Source organism: Taudactylus pleione, unplaced genomic scaffold, assembly GCF_031769625.1.
Source record: "Taudactylus pleione unplaced genomic scaffold, aTauple2 ptg000393l, whole genome shotgun sequence".
In the NCBI taxonomy this organism is placed as follows: Eukaryota; Metazoa; Chordata; class Amphibia; order Anura; family Myobatrachidae; genus Taudactylus; species Taudactylus pleione.
Genome location: NW_028284794.1, coordinates 4,506,982 through 4,521,790, shown reverse-complemented (window position 1 = coordinate 4,521,790; position 14,809 = coordinate 4,506,982). Strand labels below are relative to the sequence as shown.

Below are 14,809 nucleotides of genomic sequence, written 5' to 3'. Positions count from 1 at the left end.
TTGTATAATAATTATGAGAACTGATAAGATTGTGAGTTATTTAATGACTATGTGCTAGTGATATAGGTATCAGTTTGAGGTATAATCACATTATTGAAAGTAGATAACAATCTTGGTAATTAGTTTCTAGTATAGTATTTTTGGGCAGAATAGAGCATTTTATCTTCAAAATGATAACCGACCCTGACGTGATTTGAACACGCAACCTTCTGATCTGGAGTCAGACGCGCTACCATTGCACCATGAGGTCGCTTGTTAAATCTGATTCAGTAGATTTTTCTGGTGGTTTATATTACAAATAGATCATCTGCTTATACTAAACCTTGAATTAGGTAGTTGTCAAGCAAACAAACCTACATCCTCGGTAACAAAACAAAAAGATATGTCTGGTGGTTTTTACTTTAGTGTATCATTTTTATTCATCACAGTATAGGTCATTTGAATGGAAAAAGTCATCCATAAAATCAAATTGGTACTAAATGTATTGTTAAAATAGACAAGTGATGGTAGTGATCCAAAATTGATCCAGAAAAGCTAATTGCTTTTAAATGTATTGTTACATTACAGACATTTAGAGTTGGCCTTCAAGTAACGTATTCTCTAAACTGGATATTTTTTGTATAATAATTATGAGAACTGATAAGAATTTGAGTTATTTAATGACTATGTGCTAGTGATATAGGTATCAGTTTGAGGTATAATCACATTATTGAAAGTAGATAACAATCTTGGTAATTAGTTTCTAGTATAGTATTTTTGGGCAGAATAGAGCATTTTATCTTCAAAATGATAACCGACCCTGACGTGATTTGAACACGCAACCTTCTAATCTTGAGTCAGATGAGCTAACGTTGCCTCTTATTAAAACTGATTCAGTAGATTTTCTGGTGGTTTATATTACAAATAGTTCATCTGCTTATGCTAAACCTTGAATTAGGTAGTTGTCAAGCAAACAAGCCTACATCCTTGGTAACAAAACAAAAAGATATGTATTCTGGTTTTTCCTTCAGTGTAGAGTTTTTATGCCTCATAGTATACGTCATGTGAATGGAAAAAGTCATCTTAAAAATCAAATTGGTACTAAATGTATTTCTAAAAAAGACAAGTGACGGCAGTGATCCAAAATTGATCCAGAAAAGCTAATTGCTTTTAAATGTATTGTTACATTACAGACATTTAGAGTTGGCCTTCAAGTAAAGTTTAATCTAAACTGGATATTTTTAGTATTATAATTATGAGAACTGATAAGAAGGTGAGATATTTAATGACTATGTGCTAGTGATATAGGTATCAGTTTGAGTTATAATCACATTATTGAAAGTAGACAACAATCTTAGTATTTAGCTTCTTGTATAGTATTTTTTTGGCAGAAAAGAGCATTTTATCTTCAAAATGACAACTGACCCCGACGTGATTTGAACACGCAACTTTCTGATCTGGAGTCAGACGCGCTACCGTTGCGCCACGAGGTCACTTGTTAAATCAGATTCAGTAGATTTTTCTGGTGGTTTATATTACAAATAGATCATCTGCTTATACTAAACCTTGAATTAGGTAGTTGTCAAGCAAACAAACCTACATCCTCGGTAACAAAACAAAAAGATATGTCTGGTGGTTTTTCCTTTAGTGTATAATTTTTGTTCATCACAGTATAGGTCATTTGAATGGAAAAAGTCATCCATAAAACAAAATTGATACTAAATGTATTGTTAAAATAGACAAGTGATGGTAGTGATCCAAAATTGATCCAGAAAAGCTAATTGCTTTTAAATGTATTGTTACATTACAGACATTTAGAGTTGGCCTTCAAGTAACGTATTCTCTAAACTGGATATTTTTTGTATAATAATTATGAGAACTGATAAGAATGTGAGGTATTTAATGACTATGTGCTAGTGATATAGGTATCAGTTTGAGGTATAATCACATTATTGAAAGTAGATAACAATCTTGGTAATTAGTTTCTAGTATAGTATTTTTGGGCAGAATAGAGCATTTTATCTTCAAAATGATAACCGACCCTGACGTGATTTGAACACGCAACCTTCTAATCTTGAGTCAGATGAGCTAACGTTGCCTCTTATTAAAACTGATTCAGTAGATTTTCTGGTGGTTTATATTACAAATAGTTCATCTGCTTATGCTAAACCTTGAATTAGGTAGTTGTCAAGCAAACAAGCCTACATCCTTGGTAACAAAACAAAAAGATATGTATTCTGGTTTTTCCTTCAGTGTAGAGTTTTTATGCCTCATAGTATACGTCATGTGAATGGAAAAAGTCATCTTTAAAATCAAATTGGAACTAAATGTATTTCTAAAAAAGACAAGTGACGGCAGTGATCCAAAATTGATCCAGAAAAGCTAATTGCTTTTAAATGTATTGTTACATTACAGACATTTAGAGTTGGCCTTCAAGTAACGTATTCTCTAAACTGGATATTTTTTGTATAATAATTATGAGAACTGATAAGAATGTGAGTTATTTAATGACTATGTGCTAGTGATATAGGTACCAGTTTGAGATATAACCACATTATTGAAAGTAGACAACAATCTTAGTAGTTAGTTTCTTGTATAGTATTTTTTTGGCAGAAAATAGCATTTTATCTTCAAATCGCAACTGACCCTGACGTGATTTGAACACGCAACCTTCTGATCTGGAGTCAGACGCTCTACCGTTGCGCCACGAGGTCACTTGTTAAATCAGATTCAGTAGATTTTTCTGGTGGATTATATTACAAATAGATCATCTGCTTATACTAAATCTTGAATTAGGTAGTTGTCAAGCAAACAAACCTACATCCTCGGTAACAAAACAAAAAGATATGTCTGGTGGTTTTTACTTTAGTGTATCATTTTTATTCATCACAGTATAGGTCATTTGAATGGAAAAAGTCATCCATAAAATCAAATTGGTACTAAATGTATTGTTAAAATAGACAAGTGATGGTAGTGATCCAAAATTGATCCAGAAAAGCTAATTGCTTTTAAATGTATTGTTACATTACAGACATTTAGAGTTGGCCTTCAAGTAACGTATTCTCTAAACTGGATATTTTTTCTATAATAATTATGAGAACTGATAAGAATTTGAGTTATTTAATGACTATGTGCTAGTGATATAGGTATCAGTTTGAGGTATAATCACATTATTGAAAGTAGATAACAATCTTGGTAATTAGTTTCTAGTATAGTATTTTTGGGCAGAATAGAGCATTTTATCTTCAAAATGATAACCGACCCTGACGTGATTTGAACACGCAACCTTCTAATCTTGAGTCAGATGAGCTAACGTTGCCTCTTATTAAAACTGATTCAGTAGATTTTCTGGTGGTTTATATTACAAATAGTTCATCTGCTTATGCTAAACCTTGAATTAGGTAGTTGTCAAGCAAACAAGCCTACATCCTTGGTAACAAAACAAAAAGATATGTATTCTGGTTTTTCCTTCAGTGTAGAGTTTTTATGCCTCATAGTATACGTCATGTGAATGGAAAAAGTCATCTTAAAAATCAAATTGGTACTAAATGTATTTCTAAAAAAGACAAGTGACGGCAGTGATCCAAAATTGATCCAGAAAAGCTAATTGCTTTTAAATGTATTGTTACATTACAGACATTTAGAGTTGGCCTTCAAGTAAAGTTTAATCTAAACTGGATATTTTTAGTATTATAATTATGAGAACTGATAAGAAGGTGAGATATTTAATGACTATGTGCTAGTGATATAGGTATCAGTTTGAGCTATAATCACATTATTGAAAGTAGACAACAATCTTAGTATTTAGCTTCTTGTATAGTATTTTTTTGGCAGAAAAGAGCATTTTATCTTCAAAATGACAACTGACCCCGACGTGATTTGAACACGCAACTTTCTGATCTGGAGTCAGACGCGCTACCGTTGCGCCACGAGGTCACTTGTTAAATCAGATTCAGTAGATTTTTCTGGTGGTTTATATTACAAATAGATCATCTGCTTATACTAAACCTTGAATTAGGTAGTTGTCAAGCAAACAAACCTACATCCTCGGTAACAAAACAAAAAGATATGTCTGGTGGTTTTTCCTTTAGTGTATAATTTTTGTTCATCACAGTATAGGTCATTTGAATGGAAAAAGTCATCCATAAAATCAAATTGATACTAAATGTATTGTTAAAATAGACAAGTGATGGTAGTGATCCAAAATTGATCCAGAAAAGCTAATTGCTTTTAAATGTATTGTTACATTACAGACATTTAGAGTTGGCCTTCAAGTAACGTATTCTCTAAACTGGATATTTTTTGTATAATAATTATGAGAACTGATAAGAATGTGAGGTATTTAATGACTATGTGCTAGTGATATAGGTATCAGTTTCAGGTATAATCACATTATTGAAAGTAGATAACAATCTTGGTAATTAGTTTCTAGTATAGTATTTTTGGGCAGAATAGAGCATTTTATCTTCAAAATGATAACCGACCCTGACGTGATTTGAACACGCAACCTTCTTATCTTGAGTCAGATGAGCTAACGTTGCCTCTTAATAAAACTGATTCAGTAGATTTTCTGGTGGTTTATATTACAAATAGTTCATCTGCTTATGCTAAACCTTGAATTAGGTAGTTGTCAAGCAAACAAGCCTACATCCTTGGTAACAAAACAAAAAGATATGTATTCTGGTTTTTCCATCAGTGTAGAGTTTTTATGCCTCATAGTATACGTCATGTGAATGGAAAAAGTCATCTTTAAAATCAAATTGGTACTAAATGTATTTCTAAAAAAGACAAGTGACGGCAGTGATCCAAAATTGATCCAGAAAAGCAATTTCTTTTAAATGTATTGTTACATTACAGACATTTAGAGTTGGCCTTCAAGTAAAGTTTAATCTAAACTGGATATTTTTAGTATTATAATTATGAGAACTGATAAGAAGGTGAAATATTTAATGACTATGTGCTAGTGATATAGGTATCAGTTTGAGCTATAATCACATTATTGAAAGTAGACAACAATCTTAGTATTTAGCTTCTTGTATGGTATTTTTTTGGCAGAAAAGAGCATTTTATCTTCAAAATGACAACTGACCCCGACGTGATTTGAACACGCAACCTTCTGATCTGGAGTCAGACGCGCTACCGTTTCGCCACGAGGTCACTTGTTAAATCAGATTCAGTAGATTTTTCTGGTGGTTTATATTACAAATAGATCATCTGCTTATACTAAACCTTGAATTAGGTAGTTGTCAAGCAAACAAACCTACATCCTCGGTAACAAAACAAAAAGATATGTCTGGTGGTTTTTCCTTTAGTGTATAATTTTTGTTCATCACAGTATAGGTCATTTGAATGGAAAAAGTCATCCATAAAATCAAATTGATACTAAATGTATTGTTAAAATAGACAAGTGATGGTAGTGATCCAAAATTGATCCAGAAAAGCTAATTGCTTTTAAATGTATTGTTACATTACAGACATTTAGAGTTGGCCTTCAAGTAACGTATTCTCTAAACTGGATATTTTTTGTATAATAATTATGAGAACTGATAAGAATGTGAGGTATTTAATGACTATGTGCTAGTGATATAGGTATCAGTTTCAGGTATAATCACATTATTGAAAGTAGATAACAATCTTGGTAATTAGTTTCTAGTATAGTATTTTTGGGCAGAATAGAGCATTTTATCTTCAAAATGATAACCGACCCTGACGTGATTTAAACACGCAACCTTCTTATCTTGAGTCAGATGAGCTAACGTTGCCTCTTAATAAAACTGATTCAGTAGATTTTCTGGTGGTTTATATTACAAATAGTTCATCTGCTTATGCTAAACCTTGAATTAGGTAGTTGTCAAGCAAACAAGCCTACATCCTTGGTAACAAAACAAAAAGATATGTATTCTGGTTTTTCCATCAGTGTAGAGTTTTTATGCCTCATAGTATACGTCATGTGAATGGAAAAAAACATCTTTAAAGTCAAATTGGTACTAAATGTACCTCTAAAAAAGACAAGTGACGGCAGTGATCCAAAATTGATCCAGAAAAGCTAATTGCTTTTAAATGTATTGTTACATTACAGACATTTAGAGTTGGCCTTCAAGTAAAGTTTAATCTAAACTGGATATTTTTAGTATTATAATTATGAGAACTGATAAGAAGATGAGATATTTTAATGACTATGTGCTAGTGATATAGGTACCAGTTTGAGATATAACCACATTATTGAAAGTAGACAACAATCTTAGTAGTTAGTTTCTTGTATAGTATTTTTTTGGCAGAAAAGAGCATTTTATCTTCAAAATGACAACTGACCCTGACGTGATTTGAACACGCAACCTTGTGATCTGGAGTCAGACTCGCTACCGTTGCGCCACAAGGTCACTTGTTAAATCAGATTCAGTAGATTTTTCTGGTGGTTTATATTAAAAATAGATCATCTGCTTATACTAAATCTTGAATTAGGTAGTTGTCAAGCAAACAAACCTACATCCTCGGTAACAAAACAAAAAGATATGTCTGGTGGTTTTTACTTTAGTGTATCATTTTTATTCATCACAGTATAGGTCATTTGAATGGAAAAAGTCATCCATAAAATCAAATTGGTACTAAATGTATTGTTAAAATAGACAAGTGATGGTAGTGATCCAAAATTGATCCAGAAAAGCTAATTGCTTTTAAATGTATTGTTACATTACAGACATTTAGAGTTGGCCTTCAAGTAACGTATTCTCTAAACTGGATATTTTTTGTATAATAATTATGAGAACTGATAAGAATGTGAGGTATTTAATGACTATGTGCTAGTGATATAGGTATCAGTTTCAGGTATAATCACATTATTGAAAGTAGATAACAATCTTGGTAATTAGTTTCTAGTATAGTATTTTTGGGCAGAATAGAGCATTTTATCTTCAAAATGATAACCGACCCTGACGTGATTTGAACACGCAACCTTCTTATCTTGAGTCAGATGAGCTAACGTTGCCTCTTAATAAAACTGATTCAGTAGATTTTCTGGTGGTTTATATTACAAATAGTTCATCTGCTTATGCTAAACCTTGAATTAGGTAGTTGTCAAGCAAACAAGCCTACATCCTTGGTAACAAAACAAAAAGATATGTATTCTGGTTTTTCCATCAGTGTAGAGTTTTTATGCCTCATAGTATACGTCATGTGAATGGAAAAAGTCATCTTTAAAATCAAATTGGTACTAAATGTATTTCTAAAAAAGACAAGTGACGGCAGTGATCCAAAATTGATCCAGAAAAGCAATTTCTTTTAAATGTATTGTTACATTACAGACATTTAGAGTTGGCCTTCAAGTAAAGTTTAATCTAAACTGGATATTTTTAGTATTATAATTATGAGAACTGATAAGAAGGTGAAATATTTAATGACTATGTGCTAGTGATATAGGTATCAGTTTGAGCTATAATCACATTATTGAAAGTAGACAACAATCTTAAGGGGGGTATCCACTAGACGATAAAGTTGAACGATTGAACGATAATGACAAAATCGTTCGATAATCGTTCAAACATCGTTTGAACATCGTTTGCAAATCGTGCAGTAATTGTTTCTAACGATGCACGATGCGCGCTCCCGCTGGTCGTTTGATCGTCTCCTCCATCGACTGAACATGCAGGTCAATTTCACTTGATTGCTTACAAATCGTTTACACATCGTTTACACATCGTTTACACATCGTTCATGCTGAACGATCAAACGATGAACCACTGTCTGCCCACTATAGCTGAAAGCTCTCAATTACAGATTAAAACAACATAGTTTATTGTTAGATCTTTTGCAAATCGTTTGCAGATCTTTTGCAAATCCTTTGCAAATCTTTTGCAATCCTTTGCAAATTGTTCAGAGTGGAAGATCATATTTCAAGGGAAACTTCAAGGGAAAATCGTTAAGAGGTTGGACAGGGATAAAATCGTCTAGTGGATGCCCCCCATTAGTATTTAGCTTCTTGTATGGTATTTTTTTGGCAGAAAAGAGCATTTTATCTTCAAAATGACAACTGACCCCGACGTGATTTGAACACGCAACCTTCTGATCTGGAGTCAGACGCGCTACCGTTGCGCCACGAGGTCACTTGTTAAATCAGATTCAGTAGATTTTTCTGGTGGTTTATATTACAAATAGATCATCTGCTTATACTAAACCTTGAATTAGGTAGTTGTCAAGCAAACAAACCTACATCCTCGGTAACAAAACAAAAAGATATGTCTGGTGGTTTTTCCTTTAGTGTATAATTTTTGTTCATCACAGTATAGGTCATTTGAATGGAAAAAGTCATCCATAAAATCAAATTGATACTAAATGTATTGTTAAAATAGACAAGTGATGGTAGTGATCCAAAATTGATCCAGAAAAGCTAATTGCTTTTAAATGTATTGTTACATTACAGACATTTAGAGTTGGCCTTCAAGTAACGTATTCTCTAAACTGGATATTTTTTGTATAATAATTATGAGAACTGATAAGAATGTGAGGTATTTAATGACTATGTGCTAGTGATATAGGTATCAGTTTCAGGTATAATCACATTATTGAAAGTAGATAACAATCTTGGTAATTAGTTTCTAGTATAGTATTTTTGGGCAGAATAGAGCATTTTATCTTCAAAATGATAACCGACCCTGACGTGATTTAAACACGCAACCTTCTTATCTTGAGTCAGATGAGCTAACGTTGCCTCTTAATAAAACTGATTCAGTAGATTTTCTGGTGGTTTATATTACAAATAGTTCATCTGCTTATGCTAAACCTTGAATTAGGTAGTTGTCAAGCAAACAAGCCTACATCCTTGGTAACAAAACAAAAAGATATGTATTCTGGTTTTTCCATCAGTGTAGAGTTTTTATGCCTCATAGTATACGTCATGTGAATGGAAAAAGTCATCTTTAAAATCAAATTGGTACTAAATGTATTTCTAAAAAAGACAAGTGACGGCAGTGATCCAAAATTGATCCAGAAAAGCAATTTCTTTTAAATGTATTGTTACATTACAGACATTTAGAGTTGGCCTTCAAGTAAAGTTTAATCTAAACTGGATATTTTTAGTATTATAATTATGAGAACTGATAAGAAGGTGAAATATTTAATGACTATGTGCTAGTGATATAGGTATGAGTTTGAGCTATAATCACATTATTGAAAGTAGACAACAATCTTAGTATTTAGTTTCTTGTATAGTATTTTTTTGGCAGAAAAGAGCATTTTATCTTCAAAATGACAACTGACCCTGACGTGATTTGAACACGCAACCTTCTGATCTGGAGTCAGACGCGCTACCGTTGCGCCACGAGGTCACTTGTTAAATCAGATTCAGTAGATTTTTCTGGTGGTTTATATTACAAATAGATCATCTGCTTATACTAAACCTTGAATTAGGTAGTTGTCAAGCAAACAAACCTACATCCTCGGTAACAAAACAAAAAGATATGTCTGGTGGTTTTTCCTTTAGTGTATAATTTTTATTCATCACAGTATAGGTCATTTGAATGGAAAAAGTCATCCATAAAATCAAATTGGTACTAAATGTATTGTTAAAATAGACAAGTGATGGTAGTGACCCAAAATTGATCCAGAAAAGCTAATTGCTTTTAAATGTATTGTTAAATTACAGACATTTAGAGTTGGCCTTCAGGTAACGTATTCTCTAAACTGGATATTTTTTGTATAATAATTATGAGAACTGATAAGAATGTGAGTTATTTAATGACTATGTGCTAGTGATATAGGTATCAGTTTGAGGTATAATCACATTATTGAAAGTAGATAACAATCTTGGTAATTAGTTTCTAGTATAGTATTTTTGGGCAGAATAGAGCATTTTATCTTCAAAATGATAACCGACCCTGACGTGATTTGAACACGCAACCTTCTAATCTTGAGTCAGATGAGCTAACGTTGCCTCTTATTAAAACTGATTCAGTAGATTTTCTGGTGGTTTATATTACAAATAGTTCATCTGCTTATGCTAAACCTTGAATTAGGTAGTTGTCAAGCAAACAAGCCTACATCCTTGGTAACAAAACAAAAAGATATGTATTCTGGTTTTTCCTTCAGTGTAGAGTTTTTATTCCTCATAGTATACGTCATGTGAATGGAAAAAGTCATCTTTAAAATCAAATTGGAACTAAATGTATTTCTAAAAAAGACAAGTGACGGCAGTGATCCAAAATTGATCCAGAAAAGCTAATTGCTTTTAAATGTATTGTTACATTACAGACATTTAGAGTTGGCCTTCAAGTAAAGTTTAATCTAAACTGGATATTTTTAGTATTATAATTATGAGAACTGATAAGAAGGTGAGATATTTAATGACTATGTGCTAGTGATATAGGTATCAGTTTGAGCTATAATCACATTATTGAAAGTAGACAACAATCTTAGTATTTAGTTTCTTGTATAGTATTTTTTTGGCAGAAAAGAGCATTTTATCTTCAAAATGACAACTGACCCCGACGCGATTTGAACACGCAACCTTCTGATCTGGAGTCAGACACGCTAACGTTGCGCCACGAAGTCACTTGTTAAATCAGATTCAGTAGATTTTTCTGGTGGTTTATATTACAAATAGATCATCTGCTTATACTAAACCTTGAATTAGGTAGTTGTCAAGCAAACAAACCTACATCCTCGGTAACAAAACAAAAAGATATCTCTGGTGGTTTTTCCTTTAGTGTATAATTTTTATTCATCACAGTATAGGTCATTTGAATGGAAAAAGTCATCCATAAAATCAAATTGGTACTAAATGTATTGTTAAAATAGACAAGTGATGGTAGTGATCCAAAATTGATCCAGAAAAGCTAATTGCTTTTAAATGTATTGTTACATTACAGACATTTAGAGTTGGCCTTCAGGTAACGTATTCTCTAAACTGGATATTTTTTGTATAATAATTATGAGAACTGATAAGATTGTGAGTTATTTAATGACTATGTGCTAGTGATATAGGTATCAGTTTGAGGTATAATCACATTATTGAAAGTAGATAACAATCTTGGTAATTAGTTTCTAGTATAGTATTTTTGGGCAGAATAGAGCATTTTATCTTCAAAATGATAACTGACCCTGACGTGATTTGAACACGCAACCTTCTAATCTTGAGTCAGATGAGCTAACGTTGCCTCTTATTAAAACTGATTCAGTAGATTTTCTGGTGGTTTATATTACAAATAGTTCATCTGCTTATGCTAAACCTTGAATTAGGTAGTTGTCAAGCAAACAAGCCTACATCCTTGGTAACAAAACAAAAAGATATGTATTCTGGTTTTTCCTTCAGTGTAGAGTTTTTATGCCTCATAGTATACGTCATGTGAATGGAAAAAGTCATCTTAAAAATCAAATTGGTACTAAATGTATTTCTAAAAAAGACAAGTGACGGCAGTGATCCAAAATTGATCCAGAAAAGCTAATTGCTTTTAAATGTATTGTTACATTACAGACATTTAGAGTTGGCCTTCAAGTAAAGTTTAATCTAAACTGGATATTTTTAGTATTATAATTATGAGAACTGATAAGAAGGTGAGATATTTAATGACTATGTGCTAGTGATATAGGTATGAGTTTGAGCTATAATCACATTATTGAAAGTAGACAACAATCTTAGTATTTAGTTTCTTGTATAGCATTTTTTTGGCAGAATAGAGCATTTTATCTTCAAAATGACAACTGACCCCAACTTGATCTGGAGTCAGACACGCTATCGTTGCGCCACGAGGTCACTTGTTAAATCAGATTCAGTTGATTTTTCTGGTGGTTTATATTACAAATAGATCATCTGCTTATACTAAACCTTGAATTAGGTAGTTGTCAAGCAAACAAACCTACATCCTCGGTAACAAAACAAAAAGATATGTCTGGTGGTTTTTCCTTTAGTGTATAATTTTTATTCATCACAGTATAGGTCAATTGAATGGAAAAAGTCATCCATAAAATCAAATTGGTACTAAATGTATTGTTAAAATAGACAAGTGATGGTAGTGATCCAAAATTGATCCAGAAAATCTAATTGCTTTTAAATGTATTGTTACATTACAGACATTTAGAGTTGGCCTTCAGGTAACGTATTCTCTAAACTGGATATTTTTTGTATAATAATTATGAGAACTGATAAGATTGTGAGTTATTTAATGACTATGTGCTAGTGATATAGGTATCAGTTTGAGGTATAATCACATTATTGAAAGTAGATAACAATCTTGGTAATTAGTTTCTAGTATAGTATTTTTGGGCAGAATAGAGCATTTTATCTTCAAAATGATAACCGACCCTGACGTGATTTGAACACGCAACCTTCTAATCTTGAGTCAGATGAGCTAACATTGCCTCTTATTAAAACTGATTCAGTAGATTTTCTGGTGGTTTATATTACAAATAGCTCATCTGCTTATGCTAAACCTTGAATTAGGTAGTTGTCAAGCAAACAAGCCTACATCCTTGGTAACAAAACAAAAAGATATGTATTCTGGTTTTTCCTTCAGTGTAGAGTTTTTATGCCTCATAGTATACGTCATGTGAATGGAAAAAGTCATCTTTAAAGTCAAATTGGTACTAAATGTACCTCTAAAAAAGACAAGTGATGGCAGTGATCCAAAATTGATCCAGAAAAGCTAATTGCTTTTAAATGTATTGTTACATTACAGACATTTAGAGTTGGCCTGCAAGTAAAGTATAATCTAAACTGGATATTTTTAGTATTATAATTATGAGAACTGATAAGAAGGTGAGATATTTAATGACTATGTGCTAGTGATATAGGTACCGGTTTGAGCTATAATCACATTATTGAAAGTAGACAACAATCTTAGTATTTTGTTTCTTGTATAGTATTTTTTTGGCAGAAAAGAGCATCTTATCTTCAAATTGACAACTGACCCCGACGTGATTTGAACACGCAACCTTCTGATCTGGAGTTAGACATGCTACCGTTGCGCCACAAGGTCACTTGTTAAATCAGATTCAGTAGATTTTTCTGGTGGTTTATATTACAAATAGATCATCTGCTTATACTAAACCTTGAATTAGGTAGTTGTCAAGCAAACAAACCTACATCCTCGGTAACAAAACAAAAAGATATGTCTGGTGGTTTTTCCTTTAGTGTATAATTTTTATTCATCACAGTATAGGTCATTTGAATGGAAAAAGTCATCCATAAAATCAAATTGGTACTAAATGTATTGTTAAAATAGACAAGTGATGGTAGTGATCCAAAATTGATCCAGAAAAGCTAATTGCTTTTAAATGTATTGTTACATTACAGACATTTAGAGTTGGCCTTCAGGTAACGTATTCTCTAAACTGGATATTTTTTGTATAATAATTATGAGAACTGATAAGATTGTGAGTTATTTAATGACTATGTGCTAGTGATATAGGTATCAGTTTGAGGTATAATCACATTATTGAAAGTAGATAACAATCTTGGTAATTAGTTTCTAGTATAGTATTTTTGGGCAGAATAGAGCATTTTATCTTCAAAATGATAACCGACCCTGACGTGATTTGAACACGCAACCTTCTAGTCTTGAGTCAGATGAGCTAACGTTGCCTCTTATTAAAACTGAATCAGTAGATTTTCTGGTGGTTTATATTACAAATAGCTCATCTGCTTATGCTAAACCTTGAATTAGGTAGTTGTCAAGCAAACAAGCCTACATCCTTGGTAACAAAACAAAAAGATATGTATTCTGGTTTTTCCTTCAGTGAAGAGTTTTTATGCCTCATAGTATACGTCATGTGAATGGAAAAAGTCATCTTTAAAGTCAAATTGGTACTAAATGTACCTCTAAAAAAGTCAAGTGATGGCAGTGATCCAAAATTGATCCAGAAAAGCTAATTGCTTTTAAATGTATTGTTACATTACAGACATTTAGAGTTGGCCTTCAAGTAAAGTTTAATCTAAACTGGATATTTTTAGTATTATAATTATGAGAACTGATAAGAAGGTGAGATATTTTAATGACTATGTGCTAGTGATATAGGTACCAGTTTGAGCTATAATCACATTATTGAAAATAGACAACAATCTTAGTATTTAGTTTCTTGTATAGTATTTTTTTGGCAGAAAAGAGCATTTTATCTTCAAAATGACAACTGACCCCGACGTGATTTGAAAATGCAACCTTCTGATCTGGAGTCAGACGCGCTACCGTTGCACCACGAGGTCACTTGTTAAATCAGATTCAGTAGATTTTCCTGGTGGTTTATATTACAAATAGATCATCTGCTTATACTAAACCTTGAATTAGGTAGTTGTCAAGCAAACAAACCTACATCCTCGGTAACAAAACAAAAAGATATGTCTGGTGGTTTTTCCTTTAGTGTATAATTTTTATTCATCACAGTATAGGTCATTTGAATGGAAAAAGTCATCCATAAAATCAAATTGATACTAAATGTATTGTTAAAATAGACAAGTGATGGTAGTGATCCAAAATTGATCCAGAAAAGCTAATTGCTTTTAAATGTATTGTTACATTACAGACATTTAGAGTTGGCCTTCAAGTAACGTATTCTCTAAACTGGATATTTTTTGTATAATAATTATGAGAACTGATAAGAATGTGAGGTATTTAATGACTATGTGCTAGTGATATAGGTATCAGTTTGAGGTATAATCACATTATTGAAAGTAGATAACAATCTTGGTAATTAGTTTCTAGTATAGTATTTTTGGGCAGAATAGAGCATTTTATCTTCAAAATGATAACCGACCCTGACGTTATTTGAACACGCAACCTTCTAATCTTGAGTCAGATGAGCTAATGTTGCCTCTTATTAAAACTGATTCAGTAGATTTTCTGGTGGA

General features: G+C 32.2%; 7 non-coding genes across 7 annotated transcripts; all 7 read right to left on the bottom strand.

Annotated features, from left to right (window-relative positions):
• Positions 1-178: 178 nt before the first annotated feature.
• Positions 179-250, bottom strand: TRNAW-CCA (transfer RNA tryptophan (anticodon CCA)). Its single transcript has one exon. It is a non-coding gene; the product is annotated as a tRNA-Trp (tRNA).
• A 1,150-nt stretch (positions 251-1,400) lies between these two features.
• TRNAW-CCA (transfer RNA tryptophan (anticodon CCA)) lies at positions 1,401-1,472 on the bottom strand. Its single transcript has one exon. It is a non-coding gene; the product is annotated as a tRNA-Trp (tRNA).
• Positions 1,473-2,621: 1,149 nt separating this feature from the next.
• Positions 2,622-2,693, bottom strand: TRNAW-CCA (transfer RNA tryptophan (anticodon CCA)). The gene has a single exon. It is a non-coding gene; the product is annotated as a tRNA-Trp (tRNA).
• A 1,150-nt stretch (positions 2,694-3,843) lies between these two features.
• TRNAW-CCA (transfer RNA tryptophan (anticodon CCA)) lies at positions 3,844-3,915 on the bottom strand. Its single transcript has one exon. It is a non-coding gene; the product is annotated as a tRNA-Trp (tRNA).
• Positions 3,916-5,064: 1,149 nt separating this feature from the next.
• TRNAW-CCA (transfer RNA tryptophan (anticodon CCA)) lies at positions 5,065-5,136 on the bottom strand. Its single transcript has one exon. It is a non-coding gene; the product is annotated as a tRNA-Trp (tRNA).
• A 2,870-nt stretch (positions 5,137-8,006) lies between these two features.
• On the bottom strand, positions 8,007-8,078 carry TRNAW-CCA (transfer RNA tryptophan (anticodon CCA)). Its single transcript has one exon. It is a non-coding gene; the product is annotated as a tRNA-Trp (tRNA).
• Positions 8,079-9,227: 1,149 nt separating this feature from the next.
• TRNAW-CCA (transfer RNA tryptophan (anticodon CCA)) lies at positions 9,228-9,299 on the bottom strand. Its single transcript has one exon. It is a non-coding gene; the product is annotated as a tRNA-Trp (tRNA).
• Positions 9,300-14,809: the final 5,510 nt, after the last annotated feature.